The sequence below is a fragment of the Tenrec ecaudatus genome, chromosome 3 (assembly GCF_050624435.1).
Source record: "Tenrec ecaudatus isolate mTenEca1 chromosome 3, mTenEca1.hap1, whole genome shotgun sequence".
NCBI classification, from domain to species: domain Eukaryota; kingdom Metazoa; phylum Chordata; class Mammalia; order Afrosoricida; family Tenrecidae; genus Tenrec; species Tenrec ecaudatus.
This window is the reverse complement of record NC_134532.1, coordinates 181,568,633-181,594,318: the sequence shown is the minus strand read 5'-3', so window position 1 is coordinate 181,594,318 and position 25,686 is coordinate 181,568,633. Positions and strand designations below refer to the sequence as shown.

The window sequence follows — 25,686 nt, the reverse complement described above, 5'->3', positions numbered from 1 at the left end:
GAGAATCTACATGAAATGGATCCCCCGTAGTTCTCGTAGCTGCCTCCGCAGGCCAATTAGCAGCCAATCCCAATCGGTTTGCACCACAGTGGCTGGGGTAAGAGGGACAGGAATTTGGAGGCGGTGAACTTCAAATCGAGGAGAACTACTTTTTCCAACTTGATTTGGGGAGTGGGGCTAGGGGAGGTGGCAGTGATCCCAGGCACCCCAATTCCTGGGCATTCCTAAGACGCTTAGTACTTAAGATCTGGTGGCGCTTTGGGTTAGGCGTCGGGCAGCCAGCTGTGAGGATGTAGAGTCTACATCCGTGACGAAGTGCCGTGTTGAAACCCTGTGCAAGCTGCTGAGTCAGAATCAACTTGATAGAGGTAGGCTGGGGAATTGGGGGTTTTGTTTGTTTGGGAGTAAAGTCTGGTGAACCAATGGTTCAGGGTGTCCCTGCTAACTATAAAGTGGGCAGTTCACACCCAGCAGTCACTCCCCCAGAAGTGACAACCTGGCCATCTGATCCCCGAGATGACAGGCTAAGAACCCCTCCGGGCAGTGAGACTCTGCCCTAATGCGCGGCGAGGAGTTGGGACTGAATCAGTGCCGTCCAACCAATAACCCGGAGGCCGCAATTGCAAAGTCAAGTGTTCCCAGGGTCACTGCTCCCTGCCGCCCTTCGCCTGGGACGTCTGTGTTGCCACCGTCTTATAGATGTGCCAGCAGGACACCTGGAATTGTTTCGGGTCACTTCGAGGAATACTCTTATGTGCACCTTCTAGAAGCAGATCGCCAGGCCTGTCCCTCTGGGTGGGAAACTTCCTCATCTGTTGGCTTCAGGTCTCTGCACGGTTTCCAATCACCAACCTTGAGATGAGTGCTCCAGGGCATAGTGTGTGTGTGTGTGGGGGGGGGTCACGATGCAGGCTGTGGCGACAAGGAACTGTGAGTCTGGAAAGTCTAAACCCTTCCATCAGGGATGGGAGATACGTTTCTGATTCTCTATTCAAAATTCCTTGTTATGTTCACAACTTTCAAATAGGCCAGCAAGAGAACATTTGTGAAATAATTGCCAATCGCAGATTCCTTTATCAAGGGAGTGCTTGGTGGGAATGAAAATTGTAAAAAATAAATAAGGTTGGTGTTTGGTTTTCATTTTTGTTCTTCTGAATAAAAACAAATGTCTGAGTCACGGTCATTAATGTGGCCCGTCGAGCCATGGTTTCCTATGTATGGAGGCTCTAAACTTATCCACCTGTGTTTACGGGGCCATTTCAAAGGACACATGGAACTGGGTAAATCTGTTGCACAAGACCTCTTTAAATTGTTGAAAAGCAAGATGTTTGAGGACTAACGTGGCCTGACCTGTACCAGAGTATGTCCAAATCCCCCGTGTGCATGTGAACGCTGGACATTGAGCAGCAAAGACAAAATACAAATCGATGCATTTGAATTGTGGGGCTGGCCAAGAATCATGAAAATACCCCACGCTTCTACCGAAAATCCCACGGCCTGGCGAAACAAACAGATTCTTCTTAGAAGAAGTACAGCCACAACGCGCCACAGAAGCATGGATGGCAAGACCATCGCATGTAATTGGCACATGTTGTCGAGAGACCAGTCCCTGGAGAAGAACGTCCTATAAAGCAATCGGGGCAGCAAAAGAGAGGCTGAGCCCCCAAAGATGGACTGCCCCCGTGCTGCAGCGGTGGGCTCACACCGAAGAGCCGCTGTGAGGATGGGGCAGGACTGGGCAGTGTTTGCTCTGTGGCACCCAGGCTCGCTCTGAGCCAGGACGGGCACCAAACAACACCACGGTCTCCTATGCTGATGGGCAGGCATGGGCGTGGGTGAAGCCACATACTGGGGCATCCTTTAGACACCCCCTTCCTTAGTACCAGGTGTGACCCTGTATTTTTGAGTGTTCAGTGAGACCACCTGACCGTTCTACACACGCCACCTCTCCTGGAAAACTGGACCTCTATTTTCCTGACTGAGCTTCAGGAGTAGCAAGACTTGGGCCTGGGGACACCTCTGGCTTCTAGCTGTGGACCCTGCACTTGGCTCAGCTCTGCTTGATCCTTGGATTTCGGACGGAAGAGCATCCACCACCACGTGAGCTAGTTCCTCCTCGTTTGCTCAGAGACTGCTACCTTTCCATATGTAATTACTGATAGGTTCAAGCTGAAAATTCTAGTTGACTACGTGCTGGTGTGAGGAGAGAGAAGGGTAACGCTCAGTCACTGGTGGGAGGCCAGGGGCACGCAGGTTCAGCATCTTCGCTCTCTGACACACTGTTGTCAAACCACCACCGCGAGAGTGCACATGAACTGTTGTTCAGATTGTACACTGAAATCATGGGCCTTCCCCAAGGGCTCCCAATCAGAAGCCACTTGTATCCAAGAGCCTGAGTTTGCGCCTGTGATTGGCACACAGGTGACACGAATGTAAATGGCCATAAGCCTCAGGTGTAGGGCGTTGCATGTGATAACCTTCAGTCTATCGCCTCCACTATGAAGTAAGAGTTCCGTTCCTGTGCAATCTTCCCTCTAGGCAATCCGAGTTTGCAGGGAAGACAAACCCACAATTGTCAGACACCCACGCAGGATGTGCCAGGTCCTTTCACGCCCTGCACGTTATCCCGTTTAATCCCAGTAAAAACCACTCACAGTGGGGATATTCCAGTGCCGGGCAGGGAAAGCCGCAGCTCAGGCAAAAGGCCCAGGTGCTGGTTCGTTCTATTTCAGGGCAACCCCATGATGATGTGGTTTGCGCAAACTGGCCACCAACGCGCCTTGCTGGCGGGACTTACTCAGGGTATTTGAGACCACGCTAGCTGCCAGTCGTCTTTGTAGTGAATCTTGGGGGTTGGAAAACCACTCGGTTGGTCTCCCCGCCCCCTTTTCTGCTACCTGAAGACATGGGCGAAGGGACAGGGCTTACATGGAATCAAAGAAGCAATACCTTCAACTCTCCCTTCCAAGTCTCCTGTGGGATTATTTATTTCGAATCACAATCATGTTGGAAGTATGGGACCTGGGGGTCGACCTGGACCAATCCCTGCCCAACAACCTCAAGGGGTGATCACCCCGGTTGGTGACTGGGGGACCCTCTGGATACACACATGACCCTGTGAGCACCGCACCTGTTTTTCTGAACACTCCTGACTTTTTAAGTGAACTCAACCCCAAGCACGTCTCTGGTCCTGTTCTGAACAAAAGGTCATTTATCAGGAGGGTGTGCTGAGCAAAGTCAGGGTGCGTCAGCGGTTTGCCCTCGTGCTCCGGCGCCTATCTCAGTTAGAATTTAGAAAATAATTAAAAGGTATTTTCTGAAGGGAGGCAGATGGCATGGTGGCACCTCAGCCAACTTGGAGGTCAAACTAACTTACCTGGGGAAAGTTTGGGTTCCAGTATTCATTAACCAGCGTGGGCCCTTGACTGCCCAGGGCCTCCGTTTCCCTGTTTGTCAAAAGAGGGGGTTAATGATTCCCAGCTGGTAGAATTATTGTGGGAATTCAGGGATCTTTTACTTAAAGCGCCTGGGGCAGTGCTTGACCCCCAGTAATGCCGAAAAGGGGGTGTGATTTGAGAAATGTGAGGGAGTAACAGGGTGGGTAGGTGAGCACAGCTGGGCACCCTGGGTCTGTAGGCAAGGAATGTGTGCCCTAGCTTCTCTAGTTCAGCTTTCTCATACAAATATGAGCCCTGTTGTTTTTTAATTTTAAATTTAAATCTTGACAACCATGAAAATAATTTTAGAAAGTATAAAGAGAACTGAGACAATTTTAATGTTATTGAAGCAAATGTCTTGTTACCCATTAAAAAATCACCACCTACTGCCATCAAATTGACTTCTTCGTTTTTTTTCTCCCATGGAGTGGATATTAGATTTGAATCGCCAAACTTGCAGTTAGCAGCTTAACACCAGCTAACAGGGCTAACAAGGTTCCTTGTTACCTATATATCACAATTTATATTAAATTTACATATATACATATATGTAACAAAACACACATGAGGAAATAACATGAGAGCCACATCTGACCACCTCCTGCCACACGAGAGTAGGAGACTGCAACTCCACATCTGCCCAGCACACTTCATGCCTCCACTCTCCACCCTTCTTTTCCCACTCTGTCCCCACCGGCACACTCTACTTTCCTGATGGCGGCTCACTCATGCCCAGAGGAGTGACCAGACTGGCCAATCCCCTCAGCGTTCTTGACACCTAATTTTTATGTTCTCACCCAGTCAATCAATGAGTGGGAGTCACAAAGACTATGGCTAAAGTAATTTCCCTTGCCTGCAAGAATATCAAAAGATAAAATTGGTAACAGTAATCCAAAAGAGAAGAACTTGGAGAACACTGAATTTATGTTAATGAGGTAGGAACAACTTAGAAATCGGGAATAAGAATGGTTATACATCCCAAGGAATGTAACCAATGTCTTCAAATGTCGAAGCTGTTGGTTCAAACCCTTCCACCTCTTCACAGGAGAAGGACTTCCACAGGGGGAGTTCTACACTGTCGTTTAGGATTGCTGAGTTGGGGTCGATTTTTATTTTTGGACTGTCAACAACAAAATAAATCTGTATTTGTTAAAAATACATAAAAGAAATAAATCTGTTGGGAAAAAAAGAATTCAATCAAAATAGCCTTTGATGAAATAGAGGAAAGAAGAAGAAAAAAAGATTTGCGTATTTGACTAAGTGGGTGTATGTATATATATATATATATATTACATGTATATACATAACACATCAAGGAAACAGATGGACTTTGGGCCTCTACTTAATTCTTACCTCAGTACAAGAACAGTCTGTTCTAATAGTGTGGGACTGTGATACACACCTTCCCGACATGATCACTGAAAACAAAATGGGTGCATAAGTTAATGTGAAGAAAGCTGACGGTGCCTGACTATTAAAAGATATAGCATCTGGAGCCTTAAAAGCCTGAAGTTAAACAAGCAGCCATTTAGCTGAGAAGCAACGAAGTCCACATGGAAGAAGCACACCAGCCTGTGTGATCATGAGGTATCAATGGGAATGGGTATCCCAAGTTCAAAACCAAGCAATCAAATTGGTGTGAAGAGGCCTGGACAAAGTGGAGACCCAATATCCACCTGTAAGATAAATGGACAGTCCCTCAAGGAAGGGCCACACAGATGGGATGATATAGCACTGATTAAACACATAACTATCCTCTGATTCTTTAGTATTTCCTCCCCTTACTATCATGGTCTTAGTTTTACGCCATGAATCTTGTTGGACTTGCGTGTGTTCATGTGTCTAATTGGGATTGTTAAACCCATCAGAGCCAGGATGGCTGGCCCCTTGGAGACAGTGTCGGGAGTAGCAGCTCCCTGAAGAGCAGGGCGGGGTAGGGGTAATAGAAATGTAGGTGAGCGGATTCATTGGATCACGTAAGATATAGCAAAGGAAATATATATTATATATAATGATTCCTGGGGGGAGGGGGAATAAAGAGGAGCTGATAGCAGAGAGTTCAAGAAGAAAAAATATATTTTGAAACTGATGGTCACAGTATTTGTACAATTATGTTTGTTCTAATTGAATTATGGATTGATTTATCTGTAAGCACTCCAAATTAAATGATGAATGATTAAAAAAAACAGCTGTTGGCGACCTCTTTTAAGCATCTGCTCGGAAGGGGGCTGTCTACTAACAAAGCCTTTGAAGTCAACCATCTGGGCTTTGCTTGCTCTTTCTAGAAGTGACTTTAAAATGTTTACTTCACAATCCATTGGTGTGTTTCCCGATAGGCTAATCTGTTCATCCGTAGCCTTGATGAAATAGATTATGCGTACTTTATGGGGCACGCTGGTGGTGCAATGGTTAAAACACCTGGCTGCTAACCAAAAGGATGGCAGTTCAAACCCACCTGAAACTTCACAGGGGGAAAACACGGAAGTCTGCCCATAGACTGGAGCTTGGGAACTCCTATAGGGCAGTTCTACCCTGTCCTATGGGGTTGCTGAGTCAGAATCAACCTGACCACCCACACAACATACATTCTTTATAGTACTAGCCTAGTTAAAAACATGACCTCTTCACAACTGGGGGAAGGGGGGGGACAACTACCGTGTATAAGCTACCTTTGGCTCTTCCGAAAGAAGGACGTCCTGAACAAATCTCTGCCAACTTTTCGTCAGAGAGCATGAAATCTTTGTGGCTGTGTTTAGCTGTGCACCAAACAGCTGGAGGCTCAAATCCACCCAAAGGTATCTTGAAGAAAGGCCTGGCTATTTCCCCTTCTTCCTACCCTGCAAACCAGCCACCATGGGAAAGCCTAGGGGCTACAGTTCTACTCCAACACCAATGTGACCACCATGAATCAAAGTCAAAGGCAACAGGTTTACATGAGGACACGGGGATGTAAAGCCTTAGCTGTGTCCCCTCCCCTACACCAACTGCTGCTAAGGTCCCGGCGCCACCCCAGAAAGGGTGAGCTGCAGTCCAGAAGGGAAAGAGGGGCTCCCAAAACATGGGGGAGTCAGGAAGCTGCAAAGGCTGGCCTCTGGTCCCGTCAGCAAGCACTGGAGGCTTAGCACTCGGTATAGTACCAACACACAGTTAAAACACATGGCCTCAAAGGATTGAAGTTACTTTCTGACACACAGGGATGTTGGAGAGAACGGTGGCCGCATGTCCGAGCAATGTGACCAAACTTTGCCAGCTGATGGTCAATCTGCAGAGCCGCCTGGAAATTCTATTAAAGCACAAGGCCTCTGATTCCCATGAAACATTTCTAAGCTTGATCGGCCTTGAATCACCTAGCTTTCTAACAAACAAACCAGCAAACAAAACTCCTCAAAAGCTGTTCACTGTCAATAAAGCAAACCTGCAGATGTTAGAATACACACCCGCCATGTATACCTGAAAATGAAAAACAGGCATAAGCCAAGATGAGGATTATCGTAAAAAGACGACTTTTAAAAGCTCCCACCGTAATAGGATTTGAGACTATAAATCTATCCGGGGGCAGGCAGCTTCATCTTTCTCCCAGGAAGCAACCTGGTGGATTTGAACCACTGACCTTGTTGTTGGTTAGCCCAACACCTAACCCACAGTGCCACCAGGGCTCCTTAAAAAAAAAAATCAGGATGAGGGAGGGGGGAAAGGGGAGGGAGGGAAAAAAAAGAGGACCTGATGCAAGGGGCTTAAGTGGAGAGCAAATGCCTTGAGAATGATTGGGGCAGGGAATGTATGGATGTGCTTTATACAATTGATGTATGTATATGTATGGATGGTGATAAGAGTTGTATGGGTCCCTAATAAAATGTAAAAAAAGAAAAGAGGAGAAAAAAATGATTAGGGCAAAGACTGTACAGATGTGTTTTATACAATTGATGTATGTATATGTATGAACTGTGATAAGAATTGTATGAGCCCCTAATAAATTGTTAAAATTAAAAAAAAATCAGGAAACTTACTTACAAAGCAAAACAAACGAAGACGAGATGAGGACAAGAAAAAGCCTCGGAAAGGTCAGGTGGATGCTGGCTTCCAACAGGAAATAGACACGTCTGCACAAGCTGAGAGACCCGGTGCCCAGTGGCTAAGGCTCGGCTGCTAACCTGAAGATTGCTTGGGAGAAGAGTGTGGCAGGCCTTGCACACCCTGCTGGGCAGTTCGCTCTGATCTACGGGGTCTCGGTGGGAGGGAGTCAACCCTACGGCAATGGTGGAACAGGAGCCTATAAAAAACAAGTCTTCGAAAGAGGTGGTAGCGTGGCCTCCTCCTTGAGAGGATGCTGATTCAGTTTCTTCACCCATAAACAGGGGCAGCAAGAGACAAGAGTCCAGGTACCCAGACCCCTCATCACTGCCATCACCACCACCCCCGCTTCAGGCAGGGTCTTGTCCTTCCATCCTTTCAAAGACACCATTTCCACTAGGAGGTCACTCCACTCTAAAGCTGACGTATACAGGAGACAATATGCCCCTCCCGCCAAGGTGTGGTCCATTCACACCACAGAATGCAATTCAGCTGTGGATAGACCCATTAGACATTAGCAGTCCTTGGCAGTAACACAATGTCTAAAGGAAAGATGGGGAGTCTTTCAGGGGAGAAGCCAGACCAAAAAAACGCATACGGTACGACTATATTCTTACCAAGTTCAAGAACATCCACTGCTGTGGAGGGTGCTAGACTTTGAATGTAGGCGACCTTTCTACGGGAGCAGAGCTTGAGAGGGAGAAGAGGCCTAAGGGAGCACCTGGGATGCTGAAAATGGCCTTCCTCTTAAGCTAGGTGGTGGCTCTCCAACTCTACCCTATTTAAGGCAGTGTAGAACAGAGAGATTGATGGCATTTCAATTAGGTTGCTAGCGAAAGAAATGAAACGAACTGTGGGCTGTGAAAAGATCAAGCAGATCTGTCTGGGAAGACGGGCAGCCGGTTGTGGCAAGCCTTGGTCTCACATACCTTGGACGTGCTGTCAGCAGAGACCAGGCCCCGGGAAAGGGCATGCTGCTTGGTAAAAGAGGAAGAAAGGCCGCGAGAAGACCTTCAGGCCGCCCTGGATGACATGGGCTGACAGTGTCTGCAACAGTGGCTTCAAGCGGTAACAGCGGCGTTCTGTTCTATTGTGTTGTGTGGGGTCGTGATTGACCTGACTGCACCCGGCAACAACAGAACTGCTCCTGGAGAGCTCTACTCTTCACAGGAATAGAAAGCCTCAGGTCTTCCCCTTGACGCGGCTGGTGGTTTCGAACTGCCCAACGCGAAGCTCCCAATGTCACCAGGGCTCCTTGGGTGATGACTGCATAGGTGCATAGATGAGAGGTGCTTCCAAGACCTGGTGGAAAGTCTATATAATTTCTTTATTCCATTTTTCCACCAACTTTTCCCCTCGTGCGTTTATATTAAAACCCCTCGTGCTAGACAGTGAGGAGTTGTATATCTTATGCCTCCTTTATATTACACCTCAAAAAATAATGCTTTTAAAACATTGTCTTCCAAAGCCCTTGATTTCCTCTGACGAGGTGTTCTATTCCAGACTTCTTTTGCACTGACATATTTATATGACTGACAGATGTATTCAATGGTGATAACTGCAGGCACAAAATGTGGCTCATCTATGAAATTTTGCAAATCATTGCCTTTGCTCATTTAAAGCAAGGAAACAATCATCTTCCCACATGAAATTCTTTCCAAAATGTTCGTTTGGACTGAGGCTTTTATCTGGTTTACTTTATTCTTGTCGCTGGTTTTGCTTTTGTTGTTTGGTAGCGTGTTCTGTATGTGGAGTCTAGTCTATGTCATCTATAGAGGGTAACTGGATTGATGGTTCCGTGGGGATGGCCAGGGCTGGGGAGACATGGGGAACTAAAGACAGTGAGCACAAGGATGAAGAAAATACTCCACAATGGGCTGTGGTGATTGCCTAGCTCTTCTGGATGTGACTCAACTATTAAATGGCATGCTGTGAGTCATATGCCAATAAAACTGGGGGGGGGGGAGAACCTTTCAAGAATGACTTCTACTTTTTACAATCATTGGACATAGACACATTTTTTTGGTGAAACAGGCAATCCTTAGGAGCTTCATGGCTGTACGGGGCTGAGATACGAGAACCTCGGGGGCCACCGCTCCCACAAACACTCCTTACCCCTGCACGCCTGCGTCCATGCCTGGCTTCACAATTTGCTTTCATTTTCATTCGCATTTGCTTTCACAACCAGCCTAGAAAACCTGATTGGCAAGGGGCGGGGTGCGGGTCATGACCATTCAAAAATGGACTGGCTGGCACCTAGTGACCACAATGTGCGCTAGGTGCTGGAGACACAGTGTGAATAAAACACTCAGGGCCCATGACCTAAGGGAACATATGCTTTAGTGGTGGGGCAATTGTCAAATGTGCAAAATGAACATCTCGAATGGGGAGGTCCCTGAGGTGACACTTAAGAACTGAAAATAAAAGCTGGTCTAGAGTGCGCCCTTAATGAGTTTTTATTGAATGAGTGAATGAATGAATGAATGAGCAGCCATGACTCCAAACTGACTGCCATCGAGTCAGTCCATACTCACAAGGGCCACTGCATTGCGTTTTGGGAGCATTGTAAACCTTAGACAAGTAGATAGGGGCCCCCCCTTACTCCCCGCAAGTGGCTGGTGAGCTTGAACCAACACTTCTTACCCAACAGTACAAAGCAGAGAAGAAACACTTCCGATTGATTGGGGGCTTCATGATGAATTGGTATGGATGATCTCTCAATGGGACAAGTCACGAGGCACTGAATGAAGGCCTGGTGGGCTTTACGGCACTAATGTTACCTGTCATGAAGACTGCCGATTTTATTTACGAGCTTGAAGCTGGTTAGGAGAAGGATCTTTAGTCTACTCGGTTGGCTTATTTAAACCTCATTTCCCAAACTAAAACAAAGCTGGTCACAAGTGGCCCAGGTCTCTGACAGTACGCAGGTTGCCTGCGTACGCCCCTACTCATCCACCCACCAAGCTCCCATGAAAGTAACTTCAGGAAGGGAACCAGCATCACCTTGAAAGTTTGTCGCCCACACATGCCTCTGTATGGCAGCACTGTCCAAGAAAGCTCAGACCACCTTGATTCCGTGGGCCTTACCCCATGTTGAAAACTGCCCTCTGATTCAGAGGGCATGATTGGCCCTGACAGATCAAGAACTTGCAGTCTCATGGACCAAAGGAGTAGATAAGAACCCTTTGCACAGACACTTTACTCAATTGTGCCTGATAGATGCCAAGCTGGCATGGGCGCATTGTTGTCATACTGCGTTTAATAGCAGCCAGGCTAGGCTATTCAGGGCTTAATTGGATGCACAACTTGATCCATCAACCAGCTATGATGTCACTGTAACTCAGTGCCGTCCAGTCGATTCCAACTCACAGTAATCCCAGAGGACCGAGAACTGCCCCTTAAGGTTTTCCTAGATTTTCAATCTTTACAGGAGTAGACAGCCTCATCTTCCTCCTTAGGAGCATCTGGTGAGTTCAAACCACTGACCTTGTGGTTAGCAGCTCAGAGTATGGACCACCTGGGTGCCCTTTATGTAATTGTAATGACACCTTAAAAGAGGTATAAATATAATATTTGGTAATCTTACTGAAAAAAGGAAGGATAAAAACCTCACTGCCATCGTGTTAATTTCTACTGATATGGAAGCGAACTCACTACCACCGAGTCAATTCTAATTCAGAGTGACCCTATGGAGCAGGGTAGCACTGCCTGTGTAGATTTCCGAGACTGTAAATCTCTACCAGAGCATAAAGCCTCATCTTTGTCCCAAAGAACTGCTGGTGGTTTTGAACTGCTGTTAGCAGTCCAACGTGTAACCCACACCACCACCGGGGCTCCTCTTTCTACTGACAGCCGCCCTGCAGAACCGAGGAGAACTGGCCCTTTGAGTTTCCGGGGCCATAAAGTTTTAAGAGAACAGAAAGTTTCATCGTTCTCCCAGGGCGAGGCTGGTGGGTTCCAAACTGCTGACCTTGCAGTTAGCAATCCAGTGCATAAACCGGAAAGCCGCCTTCTTGGTAAGGTTTCTAGATAGATGGCTCTTGGAGGTTTTGGGAGAGAGCTAAACAAGAGGACTTTCCGGTGGAATAAAAGAACACAAGGAATGATGGCTATCTGGAATCGTTTCCTGGTCTTCCTGTTCCTGATAAAATATAGGCTTTGAAACGGCTTCTGGCGACTTCAGAGACTATTAACTACCTGGCCTCCCTCACTAGCCAGGGTCTGTATTGGGGGTTCATGGGGAATCCAGTGGAGCCTTGGTGGCATAGTGGTTACCCGTTGGGGTGCTAACTGTAACGTCAGCGGTTCTAAACCACCAGCCCTCCTCAAAAAAAAAAAAAAAAGATGAGGCTTTCTACTACCATACAGAGTTAGTCCCGGAAACCCAAAGGCGCAGTTCTACCCTGTCCTATAGGTTCACTGAGTTGGCATGGACTCGCTGGCTGTGAGTTGGGTCGTGTTTTTGGAGTGCCATTCCAGAAGAGCTAAAGCTGGCCAGCTGCTTAGGCTATTAAGGTGCGTAGACAGCCGGCGAGTAAAGCACATGAGTCCTTCCTGCAGTTCCAACATCCGAATAGGGAGGGAAGCAAACGTGAGCCCCGCTCGCCCAAGGCTGCGTGAAGCGGTACAGGACGGAGTGCGACTGTGACAGGCTAGTGAGCCCAGTTTTCCTACAGACACAAAACCCAACCGAGCCTGCCTTCCCTGGAGAGCCTGCGTCACTGACCCGCCACAGAGGTCAGGTGCAGGGCTATTTGGCTAAATACACCAACCCCGGGGACGCCTCCCCACCTGGAGGAAGTCTTCTCTCATTCTGCAAACAATGGCTTCTCCCAGCCATTTTGCAAGGACTAGAAGAATCTCCCAGAAGACAAGCCTCTGACTTCTCACAACCAGGATCACAGGGTGAAAATGAACTCAAATCGCCTTCTTCCCCAACTGGTGGGGTCTTAAAACCGCAGCGCCATCTTTGCACCTGGTTATCTTCTCCCACGGGATGGACAACACCCAGGCCAGGGGCCGCATCTATCCGCTGCGGGACACCTGGAGTCCTTCCCCTGTGGACTGGCTGTTCTTTTGCTTCTAGATTTGTCTTATTTACCGTTTGGGTCTTAACCATTGGCAGGCGGATGTCTGTGTCCGGCATGCCAACGTTAGAGCTGATCAAATATAAACATTTAACGAACATAGCCTTCTCGTGTTTTCACTAAGCCCGAACCTAAAGCAAACAAAAGCCAGCAACAAGAAATAGCTCCTAGAATATACTTCGGAAACCTTTATTCCTGAAGTTGGTCTGCCCAGGCAGAAGTCCTGAGCCTTCTTAAATGAAAAAAAAAAAAAAAAAAAAAGCCCTTGGGCTTCTAGGGACGAAAGGCGAAAACAGCACTGGTTCAAGCTGACCTTTCAGATTCCGGGGTGATCCCGGCCGCAGTGCGGGGTTACGGAAAGTTTGCAGGCTTTTCATGAAACCAGAGCGGCCACGATCCGGCGAAACCTTGTCAGGGAGCGTGAGTCACCCGGCGCGCTCAGCCCGGGTGCAAATCACAAGGCTACACGTCGTCTCCCAGAACTGGGGCAAGCTGGCCCTGGTCCCCGGCTCCGCGGCGCTGCCCTCCAAGCAGCCCGCCCGCAGCAAGCCCTCCCGCCGCAGGTGGGGCGTACCTGGATCTCCGTCGTAGCCCCCCTGGGGCGGCCGCACACAATCGCGGGCTCCACACCAGGCGCCCACAACCCCCTGAAGGCTCGGGGAGACGCGGAAGAGTCCAGTTTGCCCAGAAGTGACTTTTTCCCCTCCTTCCTCCTCACGCTCCCCCCCCCGCACCCCACCCCCTCGGCGGGACCCCCTGGGGACAGCAGAACAGTTAAGCCTTTCCAAATACCCAAGTCCGAAGCCAGTACCTGCCAGGCACCTGGTGCGCGCTCCCGCAGCCAGCCGGCTCTCCTCCCAGCCCGGCAGCGGAATGCCCTTCAGAACCACGGCTCAGTGCTTTTGGTCAATGTTTTACGAGACGCTGAACAGCCTCGCGTCCCACCCTCAGAGCAAACACCACTGAGAGAGCACAATCGAATGGCCCCAACGATACCGTGTCGTGTACAGTAATGTAAATGGACGCGCAGGGCTCCATTTCCACACTTCCTCCACCTTAGGGAACTGAAAAATCCTAAATGTGCTGGGTCTAGCAAGAAGGATTCCCAGAAAACAAAACCGGAGAGGCGACGTGTTGGAGTTTGGGGTTTCTTTTCCTTTCTTTTTTCCCCCTCTCCCCTTTTTTCAGACAGGCAGAGCGATGATAAACGCATTGTTCTAATCCGCAGGCAAGCCTCGGCTTGCAGCACTGAAAAGGTGTCAAAGGCAAGGGCGCAGGGGGGCCGAGCTGGCCCGGGAGCCATAGGGGAGGTGAGGGCGCGGAACCCGCTGCCTCTAGCGGACGCATTTCCGGGACCCGAAAGGCTCTGCAGAAGCCAGGCTTCCACCCAGAAATGTACTCCCCGCGTCCCATACCCGCAAAGCAACCCCAGTGACAAGCCGGCTCCGCTGCAAACCAGACGTGTTGCATTCCATTCGACTGACCGATCCGGGCCAGAGGAGAGCAGAGCCTGGCAGGCACCCAACGACTCGCGTAAGCAAGATGGTCGTGGGGGCTCTCAGGGATTCACAAGATCAAAAGGAGGGTACCTGGAGACCACCTGCTGGGTTAGATGCAGGCACACACCCACCCCCCCCCCCAGCTCGGGCTGCTCCTGGTAGGTCGGCGGGATGAAGGCAGACGGTGAATTTAGCACCGTCCAGCCAGCTCAGACTCCCAGGAGACCCAGGCTGTCCAGAGAGGAAGCAAGATCAAGCTCTCTCATCCCACTCACTTCTGGTTCCGGCTCGGGTTTTGGAATCGCGTCTGTGGGCCAGGCCGGCCCATTGTCATACGCCCACTTCTCCCACACCCCGGTGCCCAGGAGTACCCAGAGTCCGGCACTCTGTGCCCTTTCCGCTGGCGCGTCTGTCTGGTGGCTTGAACTGAGAACCAGTAGTGTGACCTTGGGCAGGTTCCTGATCTTCCCAGAGCCAAGGCCACTGCCTGGAGCCCTGGTAGCGCACAGAGTGGTTACTAGTCGGACTGCGATCTGCATCGTAGAGTCGGGGGTTCGAAACCACCAGCCGCCGGGGTGGGAGTGGGGGTGCGCACACAGACGGGGCTTTCACAGGAAGGTCTCCTAAATTCAAAGGGCCCAGTTCTACCCTGTCCGACTTGAGGACAGTGTTTGGGACTTTTCTTTTAGTCTGATAATGCCACTCCCGGTTCTCTGGAAGACTAGAACATGGCGGCACCCCACCCTCTCTCTTACTTTCAATTCGTCACGTTACAGATGCCCGGGTTAGTTCTGTCACTAAAGGCAATCGCCTTCGCCTCCCTGGCAGTCTAATCTACTTGCAGTAAATGGCCCCCATTATCAGCCTGTTCAGGGTGTGGTGAGGGCGCCCTGGAGTCACCCACTATGAATCAAACAGGGAGGCAGGATATTTCCAAGCCTGCCAACTCAGTCCTGTAGGCCTCTGGGAGTCTCCACCACCTTGACAGCAGTGGGGTTCAAGCTTGTTGCACTCAATTCCCACACCCCTTGTGTGTCCACCTGTAGGCAAACCCCAAAGGAACAAAACCCAGATCAACAAGCCTGATAGGCCAGGGGTGGGAGTGGGGGTGGGGGCTTTGTTCACTTCTGTTTATCAGCCAGGCATCTCTTTCCACGTGTATGGACGGTTGAGGGTGCGCACGCGGGTGCGCACGCGCGCGCGCGGGCACGCACACACACACACACACACACACACACACACTCCGGCAGACTTTCCGGACCGCAGGTGCTGTGCACTCTGCATCCCTCAGCACCGAGTCTAGGTGATGGGTGAGGTAAACGCTCTGAATTACTGAACCCAAAGCTGAGCCTGACTGGAGTGAATTCCAGGTTTAAGGGGAGGCCCGGGGTCAGGGTTTGGGTGCTAAATTTATTGATCTGAACGAGGATGAGAAAAGTGGATTATCAAGGTACGGCAGAAAATAAGCTGACCATCAACTGCCATCATGCAACAAGAACTACAGATAAGAGAGCCTACAATTGCCAGGTCCTTGATATCTGGGGTCTTGTTGGATGTCATTGGGGAGGTGAGAGCGCAAATTCCGAGGGGCTGCCCAAGGGCCCCGAGCAGGATCGTGCCTCAGCCCTGAGATTGCTCTGGCCCAGGCCAGGCTAACCCGCTCAATAACCTTATCCAAAAGAAGAGAGTGTGTTGCCTGAACCAACGACCACCTGTGTAGTTTTTCTGCCGCTGTACTCTCCGAGCCAGTCCGCCTTGGTCTCTACTCCACGTCCTTTCCTTCTCTTATCCCTAAAACAATCTGTCCTGTTCCTTTGGAAATCTACCAGCATGCTGTTTGACCACCAACCCAAACAGATTCTATGGCTTCTCCCACTCCATGTAAGCCTGGTATAAGGAGGTTGCAAGAAGTTTGTGGGAAAATCCCACTCACTTTGAGAGCCACTTTCCCACGAGCTCTTTGAGAGTGTTCATTTTCCCCGTGATCACAAATTTGATAGTTGGTGTTAAGCTCCATAGGCAAACTTCCTGGACAACACGCAGCCAGCCAATAGTGTATTGGGGAGGAGTGGGAGGGGGAGGGGGAGGGGGGCGGGGAAATCTCATTCTGCTCACAAAATTCTGATCCCCATGAATTAACTCGATAGCAGTGAGTTTGCTTCTGGTTTGGTACAATATAAATGTTTCTTAATTGCATCTCGCCACCTTCGGTTATACAATCTCCCACCTAGCTGTCAGCTTGTCATCCTCTGGTCCCTTGCATGTTGCTGGGATGCTGAAAGTTAAGCCACCAGTAGTTCAAATAGCAGCAGCATTCACCCAGAAACTAACGCGCTGAAAACAATTACCAAGCAGCATGAGCTTCCAGAGTAAGACAAAATGCACTGCCATCCAGTTCCTTCCGACCCTAAGCGACCCGAGAGGATGGGGTTGGAACTGTCCCTAGTGAGTTTCTGAGACCGCAACCCTTTACAGGAGTAGAAAGCCTCATGTTTCTCCCTCAGAGCGGCTGGTGGTTTCAAACTGCTGACCTTGCGGGCATAGTGGGTGAAACCCACAAATGCGACTAAGGCAGAATAGCAGGGGACAGCCTAGTGACCTATTTATAAAATTAGTCAATTAACACCTTGTGGGACACAGGGAGGGGTCAATCTCTGGAAGAGGACACCATGTTTAGCAAGGGAGCTCCCTGGGTGAAACAGACTAAGACAATCACTGCAAGGGTGGACTTGAGCAATTGGTAGTTATGAGGACAGCACAGGGCTGAGCAGCATTTCATACTGGCATATCCAGGGTGGTTACCAAGTGACAGGGACTCAACGACAGTTAGTGGAAATCCTCAACTTTCTTCAGAGGCACAATGGGAAAGGAAGAACCCGAGCAGGAGAGACAAGGTCTCTGACAGACGTGGGAATTCCATTCAATTACTCTTTTGTTGCCTGGGGAAGGCCTCAGAATGCTCCAAGTGGTACCTCAGAAACGGCTCTTCACTCATCATTGGCTGACTCTAAACCCAGTGATGCTTCCCAGTTCCCAGTAGCCCAAGGAAGGGAAGGCTGAACAAACAAGGGGAGCAAGTGCAGGCTCTACACCTGCCAGCACCGTCAGTGACTGGGACACCATCAACTAGTTCAGGGTTACCCAAAGGGACGTCTTCAGACCCTTGGAGGACTCTTTCAGAACATGGCAAGGTCAAGACTACCTTCCCATAGCAGCTGGTTACCAGAGTGCATAGGAGAGATGACTATAGAAGATCAAAACGATACACTTGACTTGAATGGTTACAAAACCTTGTCAGTGGATTCCCTCCCCCCTGATCCACATTAGGCCCTCTCTGGTTTCCCATCTCTTCTGCTATTTGTTTTCTTGTTTGTTCATACTGGGTCCGATGTGTTCTTCATTGGGGCCGGCCCTCTTGAATCTGTGTTATATGTCTGTCTGTTTTTCAGTACATGAAATCCAGGATTGATGAATCTATAAGGGCAGCCAAGTAGAATAAGGGTTTGTGGGGGTTTTCTTTGAGGGGGGGGTACAGTGATGGGGTGTGTGTGTAAAGGGGAGCTGATATCAAGGAGATCAAGAAGGAAAAGTGTGTTTTGAAAATGACTGTGGTAGCAATTGTACAATAAGCTTGATGTGATTGAACTACAGAATATGATATCAACTCCCAATAAAATAGCTTGGGGAGAAGGGGGGAAGACGACCATCACAATAGTATTAGCTGTCTGTTTCACTGTATTGACATTTGAACTCACTCATAATGAAAAGGCAACAAGGAGCCCTTGTGGTGTAGTAGTTATGCACTGGGGTGCGATCCACATGGTTGACAGTGTGAAACCACCATCCACTCTGAGGCTGAAAGATGTTTCTTCCTACTCCTGTAAGAGTTAGTCTGGTAACTCACACAGGCAGTTCTAACCAGTCCTAGAGGGTCGTTAAGAGTCCGCATAGACGCAGTGGCACTGAGTTAGTACAAATTACAAATTAACAGTGGTACTAAAGTGTACTTAGTGATCACATATTGACCATCAGTAAGCACTCATATCAAAGGGGGGAGCGCAGTCACTCAAAAAAAATTTAAGACTATTTTGTTAAGGTTGTCTTTGATGGAGCAGTAAAAAATCATTTCATTAAAGCTCAGCTCCTGGGTATGCATCTTTTCAATCTTCAGGGCGATGAAGTGAGAACTGCACAGTAAGAACTTCTGTTGCAAATCGAATTGCTGTGGCTGTTTAAAGAAAAAGTGCTTGTGTGGCTGGGTTACAAGCTAAACTAGCCACCTTAGTCACAGAATATGCTGTCACTTGAAAAACAAACCGTGGTTAACCAGACTTCTTATTTGGCAGACACATTTCTAAAAAATGAATGCCAGGAGCCTGTCACTTAGAGCAATTGATAGTTTTTTCTTTTCTGACAGAAAATGTAGCGTTCAAGCAAACTTTACAATTTTCAAAAGCTCGCATCTAACAACACCATGAGTTTTCCCTAAGCTAATTACTGCCAAGTCATTTCAGACTTGTTGCGACCCCATGATCCACTGGAGTTCCGAAGGCTCAGTTCCACCAAATTGCCAGGCCTTTCTTTGCAGGTGCCTGTGGGTCGACTCAAACCTCCCGACTTCAGTTAGCAGCCAAGGGCACCAACCGCAGACACTATGGGCTTAACACCTTGCCAATAAATAAGGACTTTTATGATGGGATAAGTTGTGACATTTGCCAAATGTGATTTCTTGACATAGTACAATGAAATCTGTCAACATTCAGAACATCAGCATAACTCAGCGTGCCAATATTTTCCAAATAACCAATACAGGATGCTATGAAATCACTCAGCAGTGCAAGATCCACTCAAAGTACCATATAGAAGAATGAGTTTTAATTTAAGAGTATGAAATATTCACTGATGTGGTTTCAGGTTCTACAGTGCAGCCAAGTTTTAAGAACTAACACCTATTGACTTTGGTTATCGTATCAAAGAATAGTGACAATTGTCTGAAAAGGCTACAACAATGCTCCTCCATTTTCAAACTACATAACATTTTGAAGCTGATTTTTATTTTTAAAACAAACTTCACCCCCAAACCATGCATCTCAACAAATGACAGGGGCAGATGTACGAATATAGCTGGTCAAGGCTGTCATTACAGAGAAATGCAAAAATGTAAACAGTGTGCTCTTCTATATTTCGAAGAGTTATTTTTCATTAAAGTGCTATTTTGTCAACATAGCATATTATTTGTGTTTACCAGTTAACTATGCCAACATAGATGTTTACTATTGCTCCTCTAATAAAGACTTCGTTTTAACTTTCTTGTTTTCATTTCCAGTGCAGTAAATATTAATAGATAACCCACATAAACAAAACTCCTGTGTTCCTAAAAAACTAAGCTAAAAAACATAAAGGTAAAGATTTCAAAAATAAAAATGACCAAATACCCCTTTAAATTTGAGTTTCAAAAATAATGATTATTTTAGTATAAGCATGTTCCACACAGCATTTGAGACATACTTATATACATATAAATCTTATGTGCTGATTAGCTGAAGTTCATATGTCAACTGGGTGTTTTGCATGTTATTCGAAAATCTTGTTAATTGTTTCTGAGACTGAAACGTCAGGGAAATAGTGCACTAGAGCATGCACTGATCAGACACAATGCTGATTCAGACATAGAGTAAGTCTTCGGGGGAGCCCAGCCGGCATCTTGGATTACATGTTGGGATGCAACCCACCAGCCACTCCGAAGCAGATCAAGCTTTCTGCTCCCACCAAGATTGACAGCCTCAGAAGCCCAAAGAAGCAGTTCTGCTCTGCCTCACAGGGTGGCTGTGAGTCAACACCGACTCCGCGGTGGAGTGATTTTTTTGCATTTGAACCTTTCCAATCGCTCCCTCGATCCTATGTGCTATGCCTACGCCACCAATGGACGCACTGATGGGGTCAAACCCAGCTATGACTGTGAGGCCAGGGCAGGGCTGGTCAGTTCCCGTCCACTGGACGGGAAGTCGCCAGGAGTCGGAACCGACTTGCCAGCACCGAACAATCTTACAAATGATAAACTACAAGCTCAAAGTAGTTGGATGAAGCTAAGTATTAGTGGAGAAAAAGACCAGAATCCACTTACCCTGCCTCCCAAGTCCCAGCTTACAACTCTTAGCTTCCCATGGTGGCAGCTTCCCAAGGGGATGATTGGTTTTCTCACCTCAAAGTTTAGCAAATCAGTTCCCACTACGGATCCTTCCTTTTCTCCTCTCACAGCTGCACCACGGTTACAAGCCAAGGCTGGAAGGAGAGTGGGTGACGGGGTGGGGGAGCCGATCCAGAACTGGCCTTCGGCATTTAGACTTGGAGCAGAAAATCCCAATGGGAATTCGAGAACGGGCATCAGTGCCAGGCCCTTCTCGTTATTGTTAATTGGAAGCCACCGGGAGCCTAGTGCTGGGTTAGAATCATCCTTGAGAACAAGTTGGGAATTTCTCCAAATGAATCCGTACCCACTGAAGCAGATGCAACCACTGCATAAATCAGCCAAGCCCCTGTGTTTTCCATAACACTACTCAGGTCAATGGGCAGATTTAATGAGCTCAGTCTCAGCAATAAGCAAAGTATACCGGGAGGGCTCTGCCTTTTCGGATCCAGTTTGGGGACAAGGATATGCACAGCACTGTGCAAGGAGCTTCAGATATCACTATTAATCGACACACAGCCACAGGGGGAGGGAGGTCCCCCACCCCTCAATTTCCAAATTGTTATGATGCTGTATAAAATGTGATAAGCATTATTAACTGCAAGAGATATGCTGGTCTTTCCCTATGGAAAGATTACAGAAGCGAAGATTGACCTCCCAAGTCTTTAGAATTTGTACATTTGGATTTTTATTATACATAAGCTACACTGTATTATACTCAGGGTAGTGGTATATCTATCTAAAAAAATTCCAAACTCCATGAGTGAATGCTGACTCATCGCGGCCCTGTGGGGCTGGGTAGAACTGTCCCTGCAAGTTTCCAAGACTGACTGATTATGAAAGTGCAGCCAATGCCTGATGGAAGCCAAAGCCCAGGAGCTGGTAGAGCTAAGTGGAGACGTACACCAGCACCGAGATGCTTCCGCCGCCACTGGACCACACTTTCTACTTCCCAGCCTGTGAGCTTCCTGCATCCAGGGTCATTGCATGGATGTATGAGTCCAACGAGGAATTTAAGGAAATATGGGCTAATATCGGACTTATGAACTTCATCTGGACTGGGCTGGGATGTTTCCTTAATGTACAATTGCTCTTTCATATAAAGTTCTCTCTTACACACAGAAAGAGAGAGAGAGAGAAAGTATAATGCCCGTCTTTCTCCCTGTGTATAGAACAAAACTCCACTATTATTGAGTCAATTCTGCTATATAGCAACCTTGTAGAGCAGATTGGTACTCCCACTTTGGTTTCCAAGGCTGTAAATCTTTTTGGGAACAGAAAGCCTCATCTTTCTCCCTCGGAGTAGCTGGTGGGTTGGAACTGCTGACCTTTCAATTAGCAGCTTAAGGTGTACATAGCCCACACTATGCCACCAGGGCTCCAACCTATGAGGGAGGCATGCAAATCTCCTTCTAAAAAGATCCCAATGAAAACCCTTCGAGTCACAAAGAACAACAGTGTCTGATTCCCCCCAAGCATGAGGATGATGCGGGGCAACATTCAGTTCTGCTCGACCCGGGGCCACCAGGATTCTGCTGGCTTGACACCAACCGTTGCGAACAGAGCGACAGCAGCCAGAGCTCGGGAATTAATCGAGAGGAAAGAAGTGAGTGAAGAGAAAGGAGGGTAGCTCAGAAAAAGGAAAGATGTCAATGGGGAATGAAGAAGAGGTGATCTTTAGAAACCAAGACTGCGTGGAAGCCTGCAGAAAGGGCCTAGCTAGAATGAGGGTGTGCCAAAGCCAGAGGGCCCTGGACACCTGGGGCTGCGGAATCAGAAGGAAAGGGCAGAGTGATCACGCCTCAGGGCCGCCCTAGCAGCGTGATGTTCTAGCTGAGATAGTCACCAGCTCTGCCTTAGGCTCTGAAGGCCTGGTCTTGCCTCTCCATTCCGGGCCCTTTATCTGCCCACTGCATCTCAACCCCTCCGGCACCGAAAGGAGTGGCAGCAGGAGGGAAAGGGGAAAGGACAAATTGCTAATAAAAGCACATGTGCCTTCCTTAGAAGACCAAGGATCCCAAAGCATTCCTTTAGGACTTACTCTTGTGCCTGCTAACTGTTGCAGGTGTGTGTGGGGGTGGGTGGGGGGGGGACTGGATGGACAGAAATAGTGATGCATCACCTTCTCGTGACCAAAGCTGACTCCAAGGACAAGGTTGGCACCTGCAGTATACAGAGGAAGGTCCAGTCCTACCTTCTTCAGATACAGGGATGATTATTGATGAAAGCCAAGTGCTGGCCCACTGCCCACCAGCCTTTAAAGCACACAGAGCAGGCGAGCTTTCTGCCACGAGGCTTGGACCATTCGCGTCATTATCTTCCACAAATATAAGTGACCTTCATATCCGGCCCAGGTGGTTTTTTTTTTTTTTTTTTTGAGGCAAACAGGGGGCTGGTCCGTCAAGGGCAAGATAGTAAATATTCTAAGTTTGCTTTTTTTGTTGTGGTTTGGAGAAGGGGGAGCAGGGGGGCAGGGACAACCTTCTAGAAAGGTAAAAATCATTCTGAAGTCAGCAGATCACACGGAAGCAGGTATCGCTCTGGCTGTGCCTCCCTCTTCCCCTCCCGGCACCCTGGCGGAGGAATGGTTAAAGAATGGTCTGCTAATTAAACCTTCGAGGGGGGGGGGGGTGAACCTCCCAGTCACTCAGCTAGAGCGGCTTCTGTTTAAGTGAGCACAGCTTAGAAAACCTGGTCGGGTGGCCACGAGTGGACCATCGACTGAATAGTGCCTACTAGTTGCTGGCTGATCCCTGACTTAGAACAAAGACAAAGTACGAGGAGCATCAACTTGTGAGGTGAGCATCAGCTTCAGATGAACAGACTCTCCAAAGGGCCCCTTGACTGACATACTCTACACTTGGGAGTCACCTCATTGGTTCCATGATCTTCTTGTCATGTTTTTAAAAAACAGTAGTTCTATTTTATGGCCTTGTGAGTAAACGTTTACATAGTAAATTAGGTTCCTATTTGATTTACCGGTATTTGTAGAAAATACGTTTTCCAGCATCATAAACAGCAACTATAATTGTGGACCTGTCTGATGGACATATACAGGGATCAAATCTGTAGAAAGAGATGGCAGAGAAGCTCAAGATCATCGTCCAAAGGAAGGCCAGAGTTGGCTGTGGAACAGACCACCAAGTGCTCACATGCAAGTTCAAGTTGAAGCTGAAAAATTTTAAACTGATGGAAAAATCCAAGTTGAAAGACTGAAGGATTATATTGGGAAAATGTTGAATAGTGCAGGAAACATCAAGTGAAGGTAGAAAGAGTTGCTATGTAAAAAAAAAATGACATTTACCCATTTCGAGAGGTAGTATCTGATCGAGAACCAATGCTATGGAAGAAAGCCCACGCTTCATTGAAGACACTGGTTAAAAACAAGGCTCCAGGGATTGCCAGGACACCAATTGAAATGTTTCCACAAACTGCTGCAATACTGAAGCCGCTCGCTCATCTATGCTAAGAAATTTAGAAGAAAGCTACCTGATCAACCACCTGAAAGAGAGTGGTACTTGTGCTCATTCCAAAGAAAAGGTGGCCCCACAGAAAGCAGAGAAGATTTGTGATAGGTAGGTTTGTTCTGTCAATATGGCCAATGAACACATGTGAGATTAATTGAAGGGCGGAGGGATCAATGGCTCCGCGAGCCTCGCCTTTCTCTCTCTTGCTCATTTGGATCATTGGATCAATGTGCGGCTGCCTTGCTTGTTCTGTGCCTCCGTTTGCTAGCTACACTACCTGTGGGACACCTAACCCGTGGACTGTGTCGCTGTAACTTGAGGTTCCTTCAAGGCCTGCTTCACCAGGTTACTGGAATATACATCTCTTGAGCTGGGGACTGTCAGACCCTGCCATCTGGCTGACTGTTGGTGACCTGCCTTGCTGTTAGCTGCCTGTGGCTGGCGAGCCTAAATTGCTCTACAGAGGACTTCCTGGCGGCCCTCAAGACTTGAAGGACTGCCAGTGTATTAGCTATGTCATGGAAGTGAGTTGCACTGAGCCATTTACACTACTTTATAGATTAACTGCTTATATCTTATGTTATCCATCCATCTATCTGTATAAATATATATAAAATTATTGGCATCCTGGTTTTGTTTCTCTAGAGAACCCTGCCTAACATAAGGTCCAACATGAATATCACACCCAATACGAAATATACCAGGGACTTCCAACCACACAAACAAATCTTAGATGAAGTCCACCCAGAATGCTCTTTAGAAGTTGGGGTCGCAAGATTCAAGTACTTTGGACATGTTATGAGGAGGGACCAGTCACTGAAGGGTCTGCCAATTAGCATGCCACCCGTCATGCTGGGCAAAGGAGGGGTCCGTGAAAGAGAGAGGGCCCTCAAGGGGATGGAATGGCATTCTGGTGGCGTCCATGGCCTCAAAATAGCAATGAGCATAAGACTGGCGCAGGCCCACAGTGTTTCGTTCTCTTGTACACAGGTGGCCATGGCCGTGATCGGGTGAGCACCTGGCCACAACAGCAGCCACGGAGAAATTGTTCAGGGACCTGTAGGGTTTCCATGCTGCAATCTTCACAGAAGCAAGTAGCCAGACCTTGCTTTCGAGGTGCCACTGGATGGGTCTGAACCACCAACCTATAAGTTAACAGTAGAGTGCAAACTGCACAACCCGGGGTCCTTTCTGAGGGAGAATGGAATAATAGTCTGTTTTAGTTAGGTAATGTCTTATACAATATACTTTCATTGATCATATATCCAGCTCAGAAAATATACAAGAGACTTTTCAGGAAATACATAAACAGTTAAGAAGTTATGTCTATACTCAAGAACGTTGTCATTTAGAACGGGGTTTGGCAAACCATGGCCAACTGGCCCGCTGCCTGTCCTTATAAAGTCTGACAGGCACCCAATCATGGCCTTCTTCAACATGTGATCTAATCTGTGGCACTGTGATTGTCTTCTAAAGAGAGTTAGCAGCAAACCTGGTAGGGAATTGAACTCGCAAAGAGTCATCTTGCCTAGTTGGAAAATTGCAGTCCCTTTCAATTGCCTGCACTTGGAGTCTGTGACGACACCTAGCTCCCAGCTTTGAGACACGTAGTGGTAAAGCCGACTCAGGGGAGCAGAAGGTGGAAGGAAGTACTTGGGCTGAGCTTAGAGGGGAGGAGCTGGGCAGCTCACGAGGAAAGGCCAGCCATCATATGGGGCTCTCCAAGCCCGGAACTGATGAAGCTCACCTGGTTCTGGGCAGAGACACTGGTCCGGAAGGACGGGGTGATAAAGGGAACAGGACAGGTAGGCAAGGGGTGGGGCTAGATTAAGATCTTTGAGGTGCAGGTGCTTGGACTTTGCCCTGGTGCAAGAGGTGCCCCTGAAGACTTTGAGCTGAGTAAGGGCCAAACTGAAAGCAAGTTTTAGGAAGGTGAGT

At 48.1% G+C, this 25,686-nt stretch overlaps 1 protein-coding gene across 2 annotated transcripts in view; it reads right to left on the bottom strand.

Annotated features, from left to right (window-relative positions):
• The window catches only part of RBM47 (RNA binding motif protein 47), a 163,327-nt gene that overhangs the window by 61,260 nt on the left and 76,381 nt on the right, over positions 1–25,686 (bottom strand). The window contains exon 1 of one of the 2 annotated variants that reach the window (XM_075544407.1): positions 13,407–13,536. The exons of the other annotated variant lie outside the window; for it this stretch is intronic. The gene's annotated coding sequence lies outside the window, so the exon portion shown is untranslated. Of the gene's footprint in view, positions 1–13,406; positions 13,537–25,686 lie in introns of those variants that run through there. 2 annotated transcript variants of the gene reach the window in all.